Source organism: Mesocricetus auratus, unplaced genomic scaffold (genome assembly GCF_017639785.1).
Source record: "Mesocricetus auratus isolate SY011 unplaced genomic scaffold, BCM_Maur_2.0 Super-Scaffold_100007, whole genome shotgun sequence".
In the NCBI taxonomy this organism is placed as follows: Eukaryota; Metazoa; Chordata; class Mammalia; order Rodentia; family Cricetidae; genus Mesocricetus; species Mesocricetus auratus.
This window is the reverse complement of record NW_024429191.1, coordinates 70,018,759-70,043,510: the sequence shown is the minus strand read 5'-3', so window position 1 is coordinate 70,043,510 and position 24,752 is coordinate 70,018,759.

The following is a 24,752-nucleotide window of genomic DNA, read 5'->3' as shown; positions in this document are numbered from 1 at the left end:
TCGGTCTCACTCTCACATGCTTATGTACACATATACAAAAGGAAATATTGTGACTGTCACTGCAGAGTTGACGGCACATGACAAAGAACATCGGTGTAAGATTTTGCCCCCTCTCCAATGTAATCTTACACTGAGGTCTACTGCGTCTGAAGCTAGAGAAGAAGAGTAAATTATGATCATCATATGCCCAGTCTGTGCTTGCTGTGACTGTAACATCTCATGGTTTATAAAAATTTAGTGAAGTTACAGATCACTAATTCCATATTGAGGTTACATACATTGAAAGGTGGATACAGGTAAAATTGATATTTTAAGGTTAAAAATAACTTTATTTTAAGAAATTATTGTACAGTGAATAAGAAACTCCTTTAGATAGAGTTACTGTGTCACCCTATAGTTTACTCCTAAGGATATTTTTAAAGAAATGAAGTACATGTCTATATTAAAATTGGTAAAATGTTCATATTCTTATTATTAACAAAGATGAATGGCAGAAAAAACCTATATGTTCATCTGATGGTGAATAGATAAAAGGTGGTATATTTATTCTATGGTGCATCACTATATTATATCATTAGTAAAGTTTAAAACCACAGAATGAATGAGGACATCACACATTACAGTACATTCCATTAAAATTTTGTGAGAAATGTGATGAATAGGCAAGTCTGTAAAACTAAAAGAGTGATTTTTCTTGAGCTTGAACAACGGAGTGGGATTGAGAGGAAATGGGCAGTAAATGTTAACAGTTTCCATTCTTGACTGTTAAGATGCTGAAATTACATTTTCATGGTGGTTGCAGAATTCTGAGATATTAAAATAATAGTAATACTTTAAATGAGTGAGTTTTTTTAACTCTGAGATACCATCTTACTCCTGTCAGAATGGCTAGAATCAAAAACACCGAAGACAATTTATGCTGGAGAGGATGCGGAGAGAGGGGAACACTCCTCCACTGCTGGTGGGAATGCCGACTCATACAGCCTCTTTGGAAATCAGTATGGAGATTCCTCAGGAAAATGGGAATTAATCTACCACTAGACCCAGCAATTCCACTCTTAGGCATTTATCCAAATGAGGCAGGTTCATACAACAAGGGCATCTGCTCCACTATGTTCATAGCAGCATTGTTTGTAATAGCCAGAACCTGGAAGCAACCTAGATGCCCCTCAACTGAAGAGTGGATAGAGAAAATGTGGTACATTTACACAATGGAGTATTACTCAGCAGAAAAAAACAATGGAATATTGAAATTCGCAGGGAAATGGATAGCACTGGAAGAAACCATCCTGCGTGAGGTAACCCAGTCGCAAAAAGACAAACATGGTATGTACTCACTCATATATGGATTTTAGATATGGATCAGGATAGTGCCAGTCTGCACTTCCACAGATAGAGAGTCTGGGAAACAGGAAAGAACCTAAAAGATATGCATATATGCATAGTACCCAAGAGAAGAGGATGGAGACAAGATCCTCTGAATGGATGGGGAACACGGCGAGGGTGGGGGGAGTGGGACCTGGGAAGAATAGAGGGGTAAAGAGGAAGGGAGTTGGTCATGGGGGAACAGGAAGTTGAGGGGGTGGGGGTAGAATAGGGGGAAGAGGGAATCATAGGATCGAAGACAGATCAGGCACTAGAGTGACCTCGAGTGATCTAAAGGTATAACATCAATTGGCAAGTTAAGCAATAGTGGAGGGACCACCTCGAATGCCCATTCCTGATAATGAACTTGATGTCTATAACCATCCGGGAGCCTTCATCCTGTGACTGATGGAAGCAGAGGCAAACACACAACTAATCACTGAATTGAACCCAAGGAACCCAGTGACAGAGAGAGAGGAGTGATGAGCAAATTGGCAAAGAATGGGCTGGCAAAACCAGCAGAGACAGCTGATCTGAACAGGGGAGTGCTCTTGGACCCCAGACTGACAGTGGGGAGGCCAGCATGGGACTGATCTGGACCCCCCAAATGTGAGTGTCAGTGAGAAGGTCTGGGCAACCTATGGGGCCCTGAGCTGTGGATCAGTGTCTATCCCTGGTATACAAACTGTCTTCATGTGCCTATAGCACAAAGAGAGATGCTCTCTCAGCCTGGATTCTTAGGGGAGTGCCTTGACCCTACCAAGAGTAAAATGACAGACTCTAGATATCCCCTATGTGGAAGGATTTGGCAATAGGGTGGGAGGGAGGGGGGGAAGGGGGTGCGGGAAGAGGGGAGGGAGAGGGAATTGGGATTGACATGTAAAACAAGCTATTTAAAATTAAAATAAAAAATGATAAAAAAAGAATATTTTCTTAAGTGTAGGTTGCATGTCCAAAAGTAGATGGCCAACAGAAAATGAACTCAACAGCATCTTTGGAAAATCCTTGTCTCATAATGTTTATTTCCGTATAGGTGCAATGGTTAATCTTAATTGTCAAGGTTATCGAATTTAGAATAACCATGGAAACCAACCTCTGAGCATATCTCCAAGGGATTTTCTAGAATACGGTTCATTTGTGTGGGAAGACCATCCCTAAAATTCCTTGTCTCATAATGTTGATAATGTCGTTTGGGGGACTTTTTCTTTTAATTTTAAAAATTATTTATTTCATTTTTAATTTTTACTTTTTCCCTATTTTTGCTCCATTTGAGTATATGTTCTGACTTTCAGTTTAGTATCCTTATAGGATTCCAGAGTATGGGAACAACTGGGTCTCTATGTCTGTATGTGCTTCTTGTGCCTTTTCTCAAGCTTTTATTCCTTCTCTTTGTTTGAAATGTACTATCCTGATGTGTTAGTTTTTATATTATTTTATTATTATTTCTTAACAGTCTCTTTGTTCTCTAATGAGAAATAGAAAAGGGATGGATCCATATGGGAATAATTTGGGGAGGAACTGGGAGAAAGGGGAAGGAGAAACCATAATAAGGATATACTATGTGAAAAAAAACTATTTTCAAATAAATGAAAACATCAGAGTCCTTTAAAAAAGCAAATATCAGCCTATGTTCAGCTATCAATCTATGTGTTGACTAAGAAGTCTTTGGTTGATTTTGGTATAGGTGCAATGGTTAATCTTAATTGTCAAGTTTATCGAATTTAGAATAACCATGGAAACCAACCTCTGAGCATATCTCCAAGGAATTTTATAGAATACTGATCATTTGTGAGGGAAGACCAACCCTAAATGTGGCCAATTCAATTCCGTGAAATATGGGATGGGTACCTGACCAAATATAATAAAAAGGTGGGTTGAACATCAGCATTGACCACTTCCTTCTTCAGGATTGTGGATGGATGCAATGTGACCAGCTTCCAACAGCTCATTCTGCCATGCCATCTTTGCCATGATGAACTGAATGCTCATTCATACAACTAAACCTTTCTGTCCCTTAAAAAATAATCTGGAGAGGAGATTCAATAGGCAAGTATGTGAAGTGGGAGGAAGCTCTATCTACAGCATGATGGGGGCCATGAAAGTAAAGCCTTCAGATTCCCTAGAAAAGGGGCAGGTTTTGAGAAGATGTCAGGCAGTTCCATAGAGAGTCTGTTGTCTAACAGTGTTGGTGGATTGTTCTTTGGACCACCAGCTCACAAAAATGACACAGAAACTTATTAATTATGAAAGCTCAGCCTACATTTTAGGCTTATCCCACCAGCTCTTATATTTTAAATTAACCCATTGCCATGTGTCTCCTTGTTTTTACCTCTCCTCCTTCATGTCTTGCTTCCTTAGCATCAGCAGGCTGGACACTCCAACTTTCTTCTTCCCAGAGCTTTCTCTAGCCAGATCTCCAGGCTATAACTCCTGCCTAGATAATTGTCTGGTTAGCTTTTATTAAACAAATCACAGTGACATATCTTTACACAGCATAATAAAATATCTCACCGCATTTCCCATTTTGTCTAAATAAAAAGGAAAGGGTTTCAACTCTGATGTAGTAAAACTATATACAGTAAGAATAATTATCAGGTAAGAATAACATTTACAATGTCCAGTTGATTTGTATTTGGCAAATTCAGAGAAAATACTCCATTATTAATATTATCTTTGTGAGAACAAAGTTTTGGATAATTTTCCTAGTCTTTCACTCTATCAAAGACCCCAGAAGGATATAAAATTACCTGAGTAAACAGGAAGTGCAGAGCAAACAACTTCCAAACTAAGAAATCAAAGAGACATCTGGCTGCCTGGACAGACAGACAACCTTCCCCTGTAAAATTTGGGCATCCATTTTCGGGCTACATACCTAGAATAGCTGACAGACTTTATATGAAGCAGGAATTGTTTTGAGGACTTTCTCAAGTGTGTGTCCTCACCTTTCACCTTAAATGAGACAGGAACTCTTGTTCCCACTGCATATGTCAGGCAATCTAGACTGGGTTCTGTTTGTGTGGTCCTAGGCTAAGTTTTAGAAGCCTCTTGCCTAAACCTGGTGAGCCTGAAGCAGAGCAAGGGGCAAAGCAAGTTCCAGAGTGCCTTGTACAAAGCCTTTAAATTAACATGTGAAATAAATAACTTGGCAAAAGAATTGGTCATCCAGTCCCATGCTGAGGCCCACTAAAATCAGTAGTGCACATGTCCAGGTGCAGAGATGATGGAGATTGCTTAGTCATTACCTCCAGTTCTATTGTACTACTAAAACACATTCCATTCAGGGTATTTAAGACATGGACACATGATGTGGTATCTAGAACTACCTGCAAGAGTTATAGCATGTGCAGAAAATGTCACACTATACAAGGGAGTCAAAAGCTCACAGTATGTGGATTAAAAACCCCATCTTGGAAGGGAAATAGAGGAGCAGGTGAAGAGAAGAATAATTCCTTACACTCATGGATTTTATGACCAACCCACTATTTTGTGTTAAGTAAGCATCCCAGTCATTTGTACCTTTTCTCTGTATACATATTCCCTATGTATATGTTATGAAGAATGGTATATTAAAAACTGGTTTACTTTTCCTTGTTTCTCGAATTTGTTCTTGCAAAGTGAGGGTCTTTCTTCTCAACAATCAGAATGACAACTCAGTAGCCCACAGGGAAATAAAATACCCTATGTAAAAAGAGTCAGGAAGAAACATGGAAGCCATCTGGTCCAGTCTATATTGAGCTGAGCATAAAATACTCTAGAAATAAAAGGGAAAATATCATTAATTATTACATGAATAATAGGTATAAATCAGGATTTTTCCCATCAAACCTACATTGTTTTGTTTTTGTTTTGTTTTGTTTTTCTACCTTAACCTCCTTTATGTTTTTCCTATTGAGTTTAGAAGAGTAGTATTATGAGATACAATAAATCTGTAGTGATGAATTGAAATTACCCTACAAATACCTGAAAGTTCAGTTGCTGCCTGGTTCCTCCTACAATGTTCAACCCAGAGTCATTTTCTTAGATTCATTTTATTTATTCTTCTCTCATACAATACATGCACCCCCTCTCTGCACTTCCTCCAGTCCCCCCACCTCTGCTCTCCTCCAGCTCCTCAGTTTCTCATCAGAAAAGAGCAGGTCTCCCAGGGATATCAACCAAACACAGCATTCCCCACTGCTCAAAAGTAGGACTTACCACTTTCCCATTCCTTTGTCTTTCCCTATAGCAACCTTGGGACATATTGACTATATGGACTGCCTATTTTATGATCATTACCTTAACACAAGAGGATATGTCCTGTGTCCAAAGACTACAGATTAATTAAATTAATGAGGAACATTGTAATTTGGATAAAACTGACACAATATTTTATGTTTCAAAGATATCACAAACAGTTGTAAAATGACTAGAAATAAAATGAACAGAAAGTGTGAAGCACTGTTGTTTTATTGAAAGTGGGACTCAGATTATGGTACACAGGCAGGAGAGGAGAGAGAACAATATATTTACCTAATAGTGTCCATGGTGCTATTTGTTGTATTCTGTTCTATATTTTCTTCCTCTGGAATGTGCTTGTCTCCCATTAGTGCTTCATGAATTAACCATAAGTGCCACCAATGTAATTAAAATATTGATTGCCAAGAGGAACTGAGGATTCAGCATTAATTCATTTAGCAAAAACTTATTGAGCTCTATTATATGCCATTCCTTGCAACAGATTCCAGGAATATATCTACAGCGAGTAATTATCTTGGTGCACTAAGTTTTGAGTAGAATTGAATTATGAAATAGAGTAGAGCATCATTTTATAGTTCAAAACCCACCAGATATACATTCTCTTCTATGACTAGCACTGATTCCAAACATTGCTGATTTAATCAGGATATTTAGCAAACTCTGTGTGCCTGTCGTATCAGTGTGAAATAACTGTCTCTAATGGGCTCCCCCAGAGGCCTCTCCTTGGCCAGGATCTTGGGTTATAGTCAGTACATATGTCATGCCTCTGCTTATTCTATGGTTCTTCTTTGTAGCATGTTGTTCCTCTTTCCTTAATACAGAGAAAGGTTAGAAAAGGCTCAGAGACCAATAGGACCAGTTAGAATTTCTATCTTTACAGGCACATGTCACCATCACAGAAGAAACTCTAAGACTAGAAAGTGAAGCGATTGGAAGGAAAAGCATCATAGAAGGAACAAATAGACTCAAAGGAGAGTTACGTATTGAGGAGTTTTCTTGAAACACTCAGTATTAAATCGGGAGATGGGGATTCAATTTGCACTATAATTAGGGTGACTTCACAGAAATATTTCACTTCTTTTTCTTTCCAGGGTTCAGTTAGAAGGTCAGCTATATCTTTCAGTTTGTTTATATGGTGGGTTACATTTCTAGATTTACATATGTTGAACCATCTTGTGTCTCTGGGATTAAGCATATGGGAGTATGATAGATAATCTTTTTTGGTGTGTTCTTTGATTCATTTTGCAAGTGTGTCATTGAGATTTTTATAAGCTATGTTTATGAGGGAAATTGGTCTATAATTTCCTTTCTTGTCAGGTCTTTATAAACTTTGGGTATCAAGGCAACTGTGACCTTGTGAAATGAATTGAACAATGTTCATTCTGTTTCTATCTTGTGGACTAATGTGAAGAATATTGGCATTAATGTTTCCTTGAATGTCTGTTAGAATTCTGTGGTAAAATCATCTGTCCCTGAGCTGTTTTGAATAACTGATTCTTTTTCACTAAGAACAAAAATTAATAAATATGACTCCATGAAACTGCAAAGCTTCTGCACAGCCAAGGACACGGTTATTTGCACAAAATGACAACCTACAGAATGGGAACTGATATTTTACCAACTACAAATCTTATAGAACTAATGCTCAAAATATATTGAAAACTCAAAAAATATGATATCAATAAAATGAATAATCTGATTAAAATGGGGTACAGATCTAAACAGATAATTCTCAATAGAGGACACTCAAATGGTTGAGAAACTCTTAAAGAAACGTTCAACATCCTTAGCCATCAGGGAAATGCAAATCAAAACCATTTTGAGATTTCATCTTAAATCTGTGAGAATGGGTAAGGTCAACAGCAAAGGTTTAAGCTCATGCTGGTGTAAAACACGAAGAAAACTCTTCCATTGCTGGTGGGAGTGCAAACTTGTATAGTCACTATCTAAACCACTGTGGTGGTTCCTAAGGAAGATGGAAATCAATCTACCTCAAAATCCATCTTGGTTATATGCACAAAGGATATATTATCTTATCATAGGGATGCTTAACTCAACTATGTACTTTGTGTTCTATTAATAATAGCCAGAAATTGTAAAAAACATTGATGTCCCTCAACATAAGAATAGGTAAGGAACATATGGTACACTTATACACTGCACTATTACTTACTGTGAAATTTGCAGGCAGGCAGATGGAATTAAAAGTGAAACATCATGACTGAGGTATCCCAGAATCCAAAAGACAAATATGATATGTATTCACTTATATCTGGATATTAGCTATTAATTTAATGACAACCAAGCTACAATGTATAGAAACATAGAAGTTAGATACAGGGTAAGGGACTAGTGGGAACAGAAAAATCTACTTAGGAAAGGGGAATAGAATAGATAATTATTAAGGAATGAGGAGACTGGAGACTGGAAAGGGGATTTGTGGAAGGGAATAAACAGGTAAAATTAAGGGGAGTTTTGAGGGGGTAGTATAGAAACCTAATATGATAGAAGCTTCCTAAAATATATACATATACAAAGGCAATCTAAATGAAATGGTCAAGTAATGGGGAAAACAGAGTCCCAACTGGCCATCTGTTTTCATAAAATGAAGTTTCCAGTACCAGAATTGAGTCGCATATATTAGAGTTGTTAGCCAAAGGTGTCCTATTGGACTCCCCAAACAACCCAAGCTTTAGCATAGACAATGGGCTTCTATCCACAAACTGACAGCAAGCCCCATCCCCATTGCTGAAGACATCTACACAACTCATTGAACATGGACAAGTTGAGCTGGTGCCTACACAGAACCTTCACTCCTATGTTCTAGTGTCTTTAGTACAAGAAGGTATTCTGCATGCTACCAAAGCAGAAATGTAAATACCAACGTAGCCAAAAATACTTGGATCTACAATGGTATGCTGCCTGTAACACATGATAGGGCAATGGAGGCACAAAGCCATGGAAACAACCAACGAATAACTGTTTGACTTAAGGCCCACTCTATTAATTAGAGCACTGCTTGGGTGACTGAAAACAAGAGACTAGGTAGCCCAAGGACTTTAAAAAAGTGTTTAAGAACCAGGGGGATGGAGGACACCAAGAAAACAAAGAATCTACATCAATATGAGCAATGGCAATGCCCATAGGAACTCATGAACACTGAAGCACCATTCAGAGGGCCTTCACAAGTCAGCAGCAGTTCCACAACATATATATTATAATGTCCTAGTTTGGGTTTTTGTTGCTGTGAATAGACACCTTTACCAAAGCAACTATTAATAAAGAAAACATTTGGAGCTGCAGAAATGGCTCAGAGGTTGAGAGCACAGACTGCTCTTCCAGGGGACCTTAGTTCAATCCCTAGCAACTACCTGGTGGCTTACAGCCATCTGTAATAAGATCTGGTGCCCTCTTCTGGCATGCAGGCATACATGGAGGCAGAACACTATGTACATAATAAATAAATAAAACCTTAAAAACAGAAAACATTTATTTGAGAGTAGTTTTACAGTTTCAGATGTTCAGTCCATTATGATCATGATGGGGAGCATGGCAGCATGCAGGCAGATGTTGGTGCTAGAGCTGAGAGTGTTACATCTTGTAGGCAACAGGAAGTCAACTGAGTGGCACTCTGGGGGAAGAGAAGCTGAAAATCTGCCTCCACAGTGACACATTTCCTCCAATGAAACCATGCCTCCTAACAATGCCACTCTCTTTGGAGACATTTTCTTTCAAACCACCATATATAACTTCCAGTTTAATGTTTTAGTTGAATTCCTGAGTGTTTGAATGAATGAACCTCTGGTTCTCATGCCTTCTTTTGGACTCTTTTCCTTCTATTGGTTTGCCTTATGCAAATTTTATCTGATAGTTTTTTTAAACTTATATTTTATATTTTTCAATATTTCTCTTAGAATTCTATTCTTTTCTAGTAAGAGATAGAAAAGGAATGGATCTAGACGGCAAAGGGGATTAGAAAATGACTGCAATGAGTAGAGGGAAGGAGAAACCATAACACTTTATTTAATACATGAGTGAAGAATCCTTTTTCAGTAAAAGAAAAAAATGGGAAAGAAAAGAAGGCCAGATATGACGTCTGTAGTTGAAACTCAGAGTTGGCTTTGGTTACTTATCTAACAGCTACCAAATATATCTTACTGACTATTAATTTCTACTTTTAATCCAACTTCTTGTTTTCCTTTAATTCTTCCTCATCAGTCATTTCCAGAAAAGAACTACTCATACTGAATTTTTTACAAGTCTGATTAACTAATAAGGTTGTCAGTAACTGTGGGACGATTAGAATACCAAGATCCCAGAGTGTAATTATAATTGACTCTGGACTATCCTTGGCCCACATAATAGCCATTGCTTGCTCACCTCTGTCTGAGATAACATCCATGTCTATCTTGTGAAATATTTTAATATATTTTCAAACCATTTGCTTCTACCAACCCAATGGCTAAGAATGCTGTTAGATGACCTCCAAAGCCTTTAGCAGAGACTTCTGCACTTGGCTGTAAGCCCTCCTATCTGATATTTCCATTTATGTCTTTGAAATGAGTCTTGATTTATAATGTTTTATTCTGGTACTATACAAGTTACATGAAAATGTTACTGTGTTAGAACTGTGTACTTGCAGAAACATAAATTGGTATTCCCAAACCATGGTTATGCCTATTTGACTCCAGGGGAAAAAAAAGCTATCTTTCATCCTAGTCCTGTTATCAAACCAGTCCCTGTTTCACTTGACTATGTATTGACTTCATGAGTTTACCCTCTAACCCACTGTCTTCATAGCATGAGTCATTTTCTCACCCATGCACGTGGTTTATAATACCCACAAGGACTAACATTTATGGAGAACATACAACACGACGGGCACAGTGATAATCTTTGCATTGATATAATGAGCTTGACATTTTCTTAAACTTACTTTGCACGTGGGCTTTCATGTCACTTTGTCAGTATCGAACAGCCTGACTCTAAGGTCTACATCATTAAATATGAACTGCACCTAGCAGTTTTCTGCCATCCAAAATTGCGTTTTTGTCACCAATAACCTTAGTGCTTCTTCTAAGAGCAACCAAGTTGTCTAACAACTGTTTCCCACTGAATATACCTAGAGGTAACATAGTAGGCTGTGTATGCAATATAAAACCAAACCCAGTTCCAGATAATAGTCCTATTGACAACCAAAAATAGCCAGTACAGTCCACCTCTTGTAACGTGACACACAATCATATTTCCTTATGTCATGATTAATTTCCAAATGAAAACAATAACAAGGTCATAATAATGCCTAAACCTAATATAACTATCCCATGTATAATTGCAAAAGAATTATGTATTTAACCATAATTTTAAGGATTCGGGCATTATGCTGGCCTGCTCCTGTCTCCTGGGAGAATACCACTTAGGCAACACCCTGGTCAGCCCAGTGCAAAGGACTCTTTCAAAAAAAGACTTCTGCCCACTTACTGCTCTTTCTGCTCTCTCTTTCCTGGTTGCTTTCCTTCTGTCTTTCCTGCTGTTCCCTTGGAGCAGAAAGAACATTTCCTGTCTTCCTCTTCTCTTCTGCCCTCTCTCTCTGTCTCTGTGTCTCTTTATATTTTTTCTCTTTCCTTTCCTCCTCCCTTTCTAATAAAACTTCTCACTAAGCTGTGTCTGCCTAGCATGTTTGTCCCCCCAAATTGGCCACTCTCACCTGCCATGGAATTCCGCCAAGGTCGCCCTCAAGCTTTATCATAACAATAATTGTACCTAACATGATGCAAAAATTAGCTCTTCCTCAATATAAATACTGTATTTTTTACATTAACTACATGGAGTTCATTAAAGGGGAGGAGGGGGAGAGCAAGATGGGGAGAAGAGAGAGAGAAAGTGGAGAGAGCAAATAGAGGAAAAGATATACTGTATTTCTATCTTAACTTTTTAAATATGATCAGAGAGCTTTAACTTTTAAATATGATCTGCACCATCTTACTCTTCTCTAAATAAGTGTAAGGCAGTCTAAAGTACATTTTGGCATACTCTGTGATGATTACTCTTGCTTGTCAACTTGGCTGTATCTGGAATGAACTACAGTTCAGAAATGGAGGGCACACTTGTAATCCAGAGCAGGAAGACATATCTTTATTCTGGGCCACACTTTTTGCGGAAGCCTACATAAGTAAAATGGAAGAAGCAAAGTTTCATTACTTCCTAGCCTACTTACCCTTGCCTTGTGAGCACATCCATTCCTTTGGAATTCCAGTACATACAGAAGACCAGATGAGACACCCAGCCTCATAGGACTGAGCCATTACTAGATTCTTGGACTTTCCACTAACAGATAGCCAAGGGTGGGGCTTTATTTTTAACACTTAAGAACATTCATCATGCTATTTCTATGACTTTGGAGGCAGTCCTGGAACTACCTCTTGTAGATCAGACTGGTTTTGAACTCACAGAGATCTCCCTGCCTCTGCCTCCCAAGTGCTGGGATTAAAGGCGTGAGCCACCACCACCCAGCTGTTTGGCTGTTTTTAATTTTGCTCTTTTCTCTCACTGTTCTTTGGGCTTATTAAAACCAAATCTGTAATTTTCTCACTGTTTTAACTTCACTGTATATGTGAGTGTTTTAACTGCTAATTTAATATAATAGCTTAACTTCTCAGTAGCCAAATCAATTAATGGTAACCTTTAAAATGTTCTTTTTCAAATTTTGATGACATTTGACTGTTTTAGTTTTATTTTCCATGTGAAAATATTTTATGTATATTCATAATACATACTTAAGATTGTATAAAACACTGAGCACATACACACACCCAGACACATTGCTCCACACCGACTGTTTTTGCTTATGAACTTGAAATTATCTCTTAACTACATGTGGATTTGTGACTGGGATGCAAGTATATATTATTACTTCTTAAAAGCATATTTAGCACCTGTGTGTTAATGCTAAATCCAAGAGGACACATGGCTCTATCCATTTTTGAAACAAGTTGCAGAGGCACTGGCATCCAAGAGTGGCCCTGGTTATGTTCTCGGAATGTTAGGACTTCTTACAGTGAATCAGAATAGGCATGGAGCTAATAAACTGGACTGGCAGTAAAGTGAAAAACAGTGCCCCAAAGGCATGATGAAATATCCAATTTAATTAACTCATTTAAACCATCTCACTGAGATGTCGTTTCTTTTTCCACCACAAAGAGGGATGTGTTATCTAGGAAACTAAAACTAGGGTTATCAAGAGTGTCATCTGTTCTTGCTCTACTATTGGCAAGATCAGGGACCTATGAATAGAGACATGCCTGGAAATTCAAACTGTTTCTCAGTCATCCATGAACCAAACCAATTTGCTGAAAACAAGTTCACCAAATCAAATTACTGAGATCCACGTTGCTGTGTGGTAACTCTGCCAGCCCAAATCTTACTGATAAATATTTTGCTAAAATGAGTGATTTAACAAATTCATTAAATTTGGTGATTATAATTTTAACAAATAAACAGTGATTTAAGTACTTTAATATGAACAGCACAAGAGCTCAACAAGACATCTGATTTAGGCTGCTATTACTGATACACTAGTTTATGAACACAGCTTTTTAAAGTATTAATGTAATAACCCTAATATTTGTGTTTACTCTTTCCTACATGTATATTTTAACTTTTGTAAGGAAAGGTCAATACATATGAGATATTTTCACAAAGGAACAGTTAATAAAGTCAAATAGAACAAAATTTTAATTTTGGTTTTATAGGGATATATTATTTATGATTTATTGAAGTTTGACTGAGGATTCAGAAAAGCAAACTCAGCCACAAGCCTTAGAAGCCAGGCATATGAGCCTGGCGGTGGTGGCACATGCCTTTAATCCCAGCACTCGGGAGGCAGAGGAAGGCGGATCTCTGTGAGTTCGAGGCCCGGCTGGACCAACAGCCTCCAAAACAATACAGAGAAACCCTGTCTCGTAAAACAAAAACAAAAACAAAAACAAATAGAAGCCAGGCATACACCTTTAATCCTAGCATCCAGAAGCTAGAAGGTGGCAGTACTCACTTTTAACCCTAGGACTCAGAATGAAAAGGTAGAAGGATCTCTATGAGTCCAAGGCCACCCAGATCTACACAAGAGTGAATCAGTCTAAAAGAGAATTATAGCTCAGCCCCTTTAATCCCAACATTAGGGAAGTATATAAGACAGAAGCAAGGTCTCAGTAGAGGCATTAGTTCTCCAGCCATGCTGAAGAGAGGCTACAATTTGAGGCTTGGTGAAAAACTCATGGGTGGATCAGTCCTTTCAGCTTGAGCTGGAGGTGACAGCTGGTGGCTGGTTGCTTTGCTTCCCTGATCTTCAGCTTGAACCCCATTATCTGCCTCTAGGTATTTTATTTATTCGTGTTATAGGTTTTGTGATCAAAACAGCATCAAAATTGGCATCTTTGGGTAGTGATTCTAGCTCATCTGTTGTATCAAGAATTTTTTGCAACAAGTTATTATGTAAAGTTGTTGCTCTAGTCACATCTCAGTTTATTTATATTCACACAGTCAATTATAGTTACCCCTCTAGGGCACACAGACCCAGCTTCCTCAGACACTTTCAACCTTTGATATTGAATCTTTCTATTGATAGGTATCAAGTCGATGTATTTCAATGCTTCTTGTTAGAAACCAAGTTTTCAGCATTTTATAAGATATGTGAGGTTTTTATTCTTCAGTTACTCTAGTTTGCATAGAAAAGCTCTTAGATATTAAGGGTTTTTTAGCTTTTAAAAATTAATCATGGCAACAATGTTATTCAAGTAAATTAACTATAATTTTAGGCTAAGTTTATGAACAGTACTAACAAGAAAACAAGCATATATGTATACTAGATGAACTCATAAAGTATTATTCCATACTGTTTTTTTTTATTTTTATGAGACAGGGTTTCTCTGTATTGTTTTGGAGGCTATCGGTCCAGCCCGGCCTCGAACTCACAGAGATCCGCCTGCCTCTGCCTCCCGAGTGCTGGGATTAAAGGCGTGCGCCACCACCACCTGGCTCTTATTCCATACTGTTAATGATCATTCTAACAAACAAATCATTTGGCAGAATTTTGATGATAAATATATTTGATGAACATTAGAAATTCAAAAATCTACTGCCTAAAATGGCATGTTGAATGCTGGAGACCAAGGTTCAATTCCAAATGATGACATGGTGGCTCATAACCATCCATATCTCTAGCTTCAAGGAATCTCATGTCTTCCTTTGACCTCATTGGGAACCAGCCATGTACATATCACATTTGTACATAGGCAGACATTCAAGCTCATAAAAAAGAAAAAATGGTGTCCAAAGCTAGTGATTTAGCTCAGTATTGTTGTGCTTGCTTAGCATATGCAAGGTTCTTGATTTGATCTTCCCCATTGCCAGAACATGGCTTTAGCATTTATATTGACCACTCATCAAATTAACTAATGTACATCTACTTCTATGAATGCTTTTAACAACAGTATCACATATCAGCACAAGTCCATGAAGCCTGGTTGCAGTGGTATACACCTTTAATTCCAGCACTCAGAAGGCAGAGACAGGCAGATCTCTTAGTTCAAGGCCAACTTGGTCTACAAAACAAGTTGTAGGACATCTAGGGCTACACAGAGAAATCCTGTCTCAGAAATACAAAACAAATGAAACCAAAACTCTACAAACAAGCAAACAAACAGCAAAACAAAACAAAAAATATTCCATGAATCACAAGAGGGAAAATTGTTACAGGCAAGGTGTCTGATTACACAAGGACAACTCTGTCTTTAATACTCTAACTACTGGAACCTGAACATGAAGCCAATCTACCTCCTACCCTGTGGTGGAGTAGGTAGTCATGGAAGCCACGTGTACTAAAGGAGACACACCAACAAGAGGAGAATAAAACTAATTTGGAGAAAATTAAGAAGGTCATCAAATAGAATAGCATACCAGAAAGGCATCTGTAAGATATCTTTAGGTCCAAGGGGGATTTTGAGGTTCCTCTACCACATATCTCCTTTGTGGAAATGCCAACCTCCACAGGCCAAAACAAAGGTACTGACTACTAATGAACTGGGATCACCAAAGCTGACTTAAAGCAAGGATTTCCTTTTCTTGTTGATTGTCTCATGTATTTTGTTATAGTGTTAGGAAGATGACCAAACAGGTAAAGCTCAGGAAACCGACCGACCATTAAGCATATCATAAAATAATCATAGTCAATAGAGGACTGCTCCTGATTCGCCAAGTTAAAACCACAGCTGTTTCCAGTTACTGGATAATCTAAATGTTTTATAATACTTTGCTAGCAACTCTTGCACAGTGAGGGATGAAGAATATAATGAGAGTACAGAAAAGCAAAGTAAGTTTTCTCTAAGAAGGATAGGGAGCACGGATACATTATTTAAACTTATGGCAAAAGATTCAGAATTCTAATCTGTACCTCAGGAGGAATACATTCTCTTGACTACTTTTCAAAAATATTTCCACTGACAAATTAATGTTACATTATAAGGCAACTCTAATAGTTCATAATAATGAATATTGTATTTTATTACTCATATTGACATGTGTTGGTAAATAAAATAACCATGTTTTCACAATGTCTTTCTACCCAAAGAATTACAGATATTGATAGGAATCTTGGCACACATTCTGACTAATATAAAAAAAAGAAGGAAAAATAAGTTTCCTAATAGAACCAGACAACTTGTATTCTATTGCTTTGTAGACCAGCATGAGTTTATATTCATAGCCTTTTCTTCACAGCTGCTGAATGATGTTCAATGCCTATGAGTGCAATTATTTGGACATATACATTAACTTCAACCTGTGCGACAGAAATCAAAGAACAAAGCAAACAGATTCCCAGGGGTGCACAGCAGCAGACAGTTTCTTACCAGTTTCAAATGATGCCAGGCCTGTGTACTCAACTGAATATATCTTTCCTTCTCATGAGATTCACAAAACCACAGTTTCTATGAGGGAATTTACTTCCCACAATCAACTAGGCTTACATGATTCTATTAAGTTTGAGTTTTTATTAGCATAATATAATTTTCATGACTATAAGATGGTAACATTGTCTTCATTTAAAAATGTCTACAAGTGTATAAATGTTGAAACATTTTCCCTGTAATCTGATGCAGCATTTTTCAAATGATATGCCCACTATAGTTCAAGGTAGAGGGGAAGGGTTAGAGATGTCTTTACACATATATCATATACCAAGAAAACTAAAATATCTTCCCATATGTAATCCCAATGCTAATTTGTACTTCAAAAGCAACCATGAATACAGAATATAATCTGTAATAGGAATTATAAAAAAATTCTTCATAGCATTGTGAAAGAAAATTTTTGGCAATATCCTAAACATCAGATGAAAGAAATAACACTGAAATGAATAATGGAATGCCTTTTAATCCAAAAAATTCAAAAATTGTTTAATAATGTGAATTTGCTTTGAGTATATTTTGCTATAGATGTTCTATAATAAATGTAATGAATATTTTAATTAACAACCATATACATATGATTATGAATATAAGAATATATGCAAATAATCAGAAACTGCCAAGAGGCAATAGCTGTCTATGTTCCTCACCAGGTTGTGCTCTAGGACACCTTCTCCTCCTATGCAGTTGGATGTGGCATTGCAACTGTCAGCCATCTTCTTGCATTGTCTTTGTGAAGCATTTAAACAACACCTCTACAGTTTGTTGTGCCCCCTTTCTCTCCCACCCCACGTCATGTCAATGATTTTTCTTATTTCTCCGTATTTTGCAAGTCTGATTCTCTACCTTAAGGTGTCCCTTCAAAATGTTGCTTTGTCCTGCCAGTAAGTCTCAGGTGTCTAGTTTGGGCATTTCATTGAATCCAGTTTATTCTTCTGATCAATCTGTTTTCATTGAATATCATTGACATCCGACTCAAACTGATTTTTAAAAATTACCAGTGAGGACATATGGGCTGTTTTATGTTTTATGCATGGCATGTCACTAGAAGTTCTCAAGAAGTCTCTTCGCATTCAACTCCACCATCATCAGCTCCTGTAGGCCTTTCCATTTTCAGTAATACATAGTTATGGAATTTATGTGTTTTTATTTCCTATGTTCACTTCTTCACTGAGAAGACAATTCTAAATTGAATACAATTCTAATTTGTGGAAATACAGACAAAAAAAACCTCACTGTCAACATTTAGTCATTCATATATAAAAAAGAACAGCTTGTTTATTGTCTTTTTGCTTACTATGTAAGTACAGCTGAAGGGCTTATCCTTACCAATTAGTTGGAGCAGCTGATCTCTCCATACAGATTGTTTAAGACTATATAAATAAACATAATAAGGGTTTTTGTGATGAGAAACTAAAAGCACATCTATTTGCGAGCTATTGTGTAGTTTTCATAATTCATTACTGAAGATAAAATGTACAAAAACTTTCAGCACAAGCCTCAGTGATGGGAGATGCCATTCTGTAAATCTGTCTCTTATTGGTTGTTGAATAAAGCACTGTTGGCCAAGAGGGAAGCAAGATAGGTGGGACTAGAAGTCGGGGAGGATTCTGGCAATGAGAAACACAGGGAGTCACAATGTAGCCTCCAGAGGAGCAAAAGGTCCGGACCCTTTCTCCGGTAAGAGAAATACTTGATTAACAATTATGGGGTAAATACTTAAGTCAGAGATATCCAGTAAGAAACAAGCAAACGGCCAACAGCTTCATAATTAATATAAACTCCTGTGTGTTTATTTGGGACTGATGTGGCTCTGGAACAGGACTAGCAGGAAGGCTGCACTCTACAAATGGTTGTCGGAAGTGAGATATGAATTTCCATGTGGAATAACAAAAGCTTAAAAGGAATTTTAGAAACAAAAGAACAGAGAGAAGCACAGCTTCTTGGTAGCAGGATTTTTCTCAGATGGGCTCTGTTTTGCTAGAGACAAGCAGAGACTCACGTGGCTCACTTAAGGGAGTCTTGCTGCCTCAGCATAAGCAAAAAAAAAAAAAAAAAAAAGCAAGGTTTTTTTAAGAGGCTCTGCTAACAATTGAAAGGTGTGTACGTACAGCTGGAAGTGGCAGTGACCAAATCTCCAAGCCAGCAGCTTTTGTTGGATGTCAGCATAGACTGAGGCAGTAAGCTGGAGTCAAGCTTATGCCCACCATGTTGGAAAGCCAGTGGCTGTTTCCACTTTAATTTTAGCAATGTTCTTTAGCGTATATAAGACACGTGGCTGGAAAAACAAAGTTGTACAGTAAAGTCAGATTCAGATGAAGAAAAATATAAATAGACTTGGGAGAGTAAAAGAAACAAGATATTGAAAAACATTAAAATAAAGTAGCTGGGTGTGGTGGTACATGCCTTTAATCCTAGCACTGGAGAGGAAAACATAAACAAGGAGTAGCTGGGTGTGGTGGCACATGCCTTTAATCCCAGGACTCCAGAGGCAGAGGCAGGTAGATTTCCAAGGAGACACCCTGTCTTAGAGAAAAAATAAATAAAAGTAAAAGAAATAGGGTAATATAAGCCACATAAAGATGGAACATACACAGAAAGTCTGGATACTGTATGTTATTGTGTTTTTCAGTTGTTCAGTGGCTAAGGAAGGAATAACTGCTAAAATACACTTGATTATAAATGCTGCTGAATTAATCCAACTTACGTATTTCAAAATTGCTTTGACTTCTAACTTAAAATATGAGGACCGGCTACTTGGGAAAAGAGTTTTTGTTGATGTTTCCACAGAAAATGCAAAGCTGTCATTCCTTCCAGGCTTCTGTGGTTTGATGAACCAAGACCCCCTGAAGCAGTGGGTCAGGTGTTCCAACAGCTGAGATGATGCAGCCTTACAGACCACGAAAATAAAGACTTATACAGGTTTCTAAGTTTTGTCATAGTATGAACAGCACCCCCGTCCAGCAGGAATCTGTTTGGAATGAGCAATATCCAAATTACCATATTTATAAATCTTTGTTTTCATTTCAATGGGGTTGCTTATAATTGGTTAATGCTCATAACCAATCTCTTTTTAATGGTAAAAGAGGGATTATGGTATGGAAATGAATTCTTGGTATGGGTATGGATTTTCATTTATTGATACAAATTCAAGGTCAATTTTGTGATATGTTTATTTCTCATCTTGATTAAGTATTGTGCTTATACTGATCTTTCAAAACATAATACATAATTAAATATAGATTATAGATAATTACTTATAATAGTCAGAATTTATAGTTAGGTTGGTTAGGTTTTCTATATATACAGAGATATATTTGAGATAGATAGTCTTCAAACCTTTCAAAGACCTTCAGAAAATGGCATTTAAAATGGTTTAGGGTTTTTCTTGACAATGAGGAATGTCTGCTCCTGGCATCACCAATTATGTCTGAGAGAAGATGGGCATCAAAGAAACCCTTTATGGAGTTTGTTTTCAACATGGCAGGATTAGCCATTTGGGCAAGAAACTTCTCTTGCCTGGACTGCTTAACTGTTGCTGAATAAACTGGAAATGCAGGACCCACAGAAGGTGACTGCTGAACTCAAACAGTCCTTCAAGGTCCCTGTTTCATTGAAGAGTCTATGAGACTTTCTGCAGGACACAGAAAAATGAATGACAGACTGCCAATGCAGATGGACAGTTTGAAATTTCCTGCTTTGCTGAGAAGTCTTCCAGACACACTGTGGCCTATAGGCTGAAGATGGATGCCCCAACATTACAGAGGAACTTCAGGTGACTGTCCAGGCAGCAAGTTGTTTCTGTCAATCCTAGTATTTATATATTACCCTTCTGTGGTCTTTGATGGAGTTGAAGGCAGATAGTTATCATCATAGTTTTCCTTAGTTATGATAAAAGATTAAGACTTGAGACTCATACAGATAGGATAGATGATAAAATACTTTCTTTAAATCTTACTAAATGTTAATGGACAAAATAATGTAACTATATTCTTGCTTGATAACTATTCTGTTATACATAATTTGACTATGTTGAAGTTAAAACCTTTCTTGATAGAAAAGAGGAGATGATGGGAGATGCCATTCTGTAAATCTGTCTCTTATTGGTTGTTGAATAAAGCACTGTTGGCCAATAGGGAAGCAAGATAGGTGGGACTAGGAGTTGAGGAGGATTCTGGGAAAGAGAAACACAGGGAGTCACAATGTAGCCTCCAGAGGAGTAAAAGGTCCGGACCCTTTCTCCGGTAAGAGAAATACTTAGATGAACAATTATGGGATAAATATTTAAGTCAGAGATATCCAGTAAGAAACAAGCAAATGGCCAAGAGCTTCATAATTAATGTAGCCTCCTGTGTGTTTATTTGGGATTGATGCAGCTCTGGAACCAGGCTGGCAAGAAGGCTGCACTCTAAACCTCAATAGAGAAGTAGTGTAAAGAATGTTGTGTATGTGTAGTTAGATGGCAGAAAATATAAGAGTTTCCAACAAATATAACTGTGCCATACCATGTCTCAAATACTGTCCTAGGGCCCTGTTTAGGAAAGGCTGTGGTCCTATGGACTTGGCATTCTCTGAAGAGAAAGTTATACATTTGACAAATAAACAATTAGAATAATCAGAGAGTACAATCAATGCTATTAAAAAACATGGTAAGGAAATAAAAAAAATTAATGATGCCGTTACGAATGGTATTACATAAAAGTTTTTCAATGTCTTACATGATTGGCATGTTGTAAATTCGATTTCATCTTCTACTTCTTTGTGCCTAAGTCCTTACCCATCTTCGCACATAGTCTTCATTCTAGTCCGCGGAGCTTTCCTCATCAAGGCTCACACTGACTGCCTACTTGTCAGAAATTGTTCTACCTATGTTTGAGACTGTCATTTCCTTTACATCTTTACATATGGAACCTTCTTAATGAGCTCCAATCTGGCAACTCTCAATTTTGATGACTCATTCTCTTATCTTACTCTTTTTTCTTTTTATGTTCATATAAATTCATAAAATATCTATCAATTAATTTAATTATTGAGTTTAATTTTATTTGTTCAGCTTCTATCACTGTTACCCTATATGGGAAATAGGCCTAAGTCTTTGTCTAGTTTAATTATTTGATAAAGAACATAGCATTGAGTCTGGTCCATTGAAAGTTTCTCACCAATGGGCATAAAAGATTAATTTAGTAATTGTATAAGTATATCAGAAAAGGAGAGTGAAACATAAACACTGGCATCCACAAATTAATTGAATTTCCAAAAACTAAAGAATTAAAAATAATATGATATTAGCAAGTAAGTGAGGGAATGAAATAAAACAAGTAAAAAGAGCCTGTTCTTTAGTCCAAACAATGTTGTGTTGTTTTGTTTTGCATAGTAAACTCTGTGAATGCCTGTTGATTATAGGTCATAAAAATGTTTGAATACTTGTATAAGGTATGCAGCAAGACCAAGAGGAATTGAAATTGTCATGGCACAACCAGGCATCTTATTTTTAAAATTGCAGGTTTTAGCCTGCCACATCATGAAGTGTTTTCAAAGTAACTTTAAAGAACCCAAGGATCTTGCAAAGATGTTTATAGTAAACTACTTTGAGGCGTGAATTATGAATTTATGTGCTGAAATCACTATGGTGATACTTCATTTGCTATTTCATGCAAAATGTGTATTGAAGGTCTTGTATTTTAGTTAATAATTTTCAAAACTCTGAATGTAAAATAAGCATAGACCTTAAATTATCGAGTCTCCCGTGTTCTTTAGGGATACAGTTGCATAGGAAATTATTTCAATGTAATATACAAACACAGAAGGAATCTCACTGAAAGCATAGAGGAAGTACCATTCTGTTCATGTTTTAGAAGGAATCTTATATTTAATTGATGGCAATAATTTAGCTGGTTATTAAAAACAAATTTTATCTTTAATGGAAATATAAAAATCTTACGTAGAAAGAACACATAAAATAAATTAAGGAGTGAGATGGAATTGCATATTGTCAAAACACATATTTAATCATGTTACAGGAAAAATAAAGTGTTATGAGTTGAATCGGTGCCCCCCCCAATATATGTTAATGTCTTAATCTAACTACATAAGAATTTGAGCATAATGGAAAATACAATCTTTCCAGTGACGGTCCAGTCATAAGTAAGTAATTTGCAAACTACCTAGTCCGATAGAATCAGTGTGGCTCTTCAAGGGAGAATTTTGCATGAAGACATGTACATAGAAAAATGCCTTGAGAAAATAAAAGCAACCCACAGCAATATTTTTATAACTTTGGAAAGAGTCATAAAATAACTTCTTCTCTATGATCTTCAGAGTGGGGAATTGTGTGTAAGTATTGATTTCTATTTTCAGCTTCAAATCTATTGAGAGTACACATTTATGTTTAGTCATTTGGTTGGTCTTACTTCCTTACAGCAACTGTGGTAAACAACACAGAAAACATGGCCTAAAATTAAATTGTAAATGGAAAACTGTGGAGGGCAAAAATGGTATTATGAATTTAGACTAGATAAAAATGCAAGAGAACTAAAATTTCACAGCTTATAACCTTTGATATAGAAAGAATAAAAGATGCATTAAAGACTGTGAGTCTGAGGAAGTAGACTGGAGAAGAAGTATGGCCCAGTTGTTCCAAAATTTTCACAGCAGTTCAGTCAAGATCCTCACAGCACTTTATTCATGACATTATGCACTTCAAATAGCCCAAATGAAGAAATAATGACTCTATAGTTAAAGTTGAAGCTTTAAAAATTGAAAACACCACAGCATATTGGCATGGCTCAGAGTGACCTACCCATGATCTAAGAAGTGCGTTTTATTTATATTTCTAGCAGATCCTTTACCCTGTCAATAAATACAAAAATGCAAAGAAAAGAATAGCTTCAGTGTTTTTAACTAATATAGTTGACAACAATTTTCGTAAATTTTATTGAAGAAAGATTAGTTTTGTGAAATTCCTTAAATCATACAGAGTGAAAATGCAAAATGAGAAAACGGTATTTTACTCATACCACTTACTGTTAAAATGTGATATTTGTAGCAGGAAAGTAATGCTCTGAAAGGCAATATTAACATAATTCTTGCAGATAGTAAATATAGCCAGAGAATGCTGTTTGGTGTTATGCTTGGAAGCACTGACTCATCATTTCAATTAGTGGTATTGAACTTTAATTGTAGTGCATAGAAACTTATCATCCTAAAACAAAACAAAATAACAAATATATGAGAGGGAAGATGATGAAAAATGAATAATAGAAAATAAATCGACAGTTTAAATCATAAAAAATCTTTACTCAAAATCTAAGATTCACCTCTTCCAGCTGTGTGATTTTGAAGGGTTTTGTATTATTGTTTTCAGTCAGGGACTGCAAGCTAGAAGGTAACCACTATTATAAAAAGTTCCCAAAGTAGCTTGTAAGAGAATGAAAAAACTCAGCAAACCAATCTGGTGATTACTGCAAGTATGACTTCAAGTTTTAGCATATCTCAATGCTCCTGCCTTTTGGTGATATGTTCTTAGTACACATGGAGCTCGCTCAGCATAATATTTAGCCAGTGTATCATTAGCTCATTTGACATAAGCAGGAAGTTTGGGAAATTACTCCAGATTGACATTTACATCCTTACATTTTAACACCACTGTAACAACATGTACAAACTAGTCTAAATAAAGATTAATGAAAAGGTCTGGGGAGATGATTTGGTGAGTGAAGTGCTTGTTACACAAGCCTCCATATGCATGAACACACAAGTGCCTGCTTACTTACATTGATATGTGCTACAGACATATGCAAATGCTTGCAGGAACCTATGTATATCACACACAAATATAAATGCAAAAAAATCAAAACATTTAAAGGACATTATTTTACAGGAAACAATAATACCCTTGAAAAATCACACAACTAGAATAAATGAATCTTAGATTTTGAGTAAAGATTATATGATTTAAACTGTCAATGCTTTTTCTATTATTCATTCTTCATCCTGTTCCCTTGTTTCATGTCATACTAACAGATTCAACACAACACTCAATGTTAAAATGGAATGATAGGACTGACTTTGTATGGTTAGTAGCTAATGTTGTATTATATATTAATCAAGATTATAAATAATTATAATATAAATGATATTTCAGTTCAGAAATAAAATGTTATATACAACTAGAAAAATAAACAAATTTTA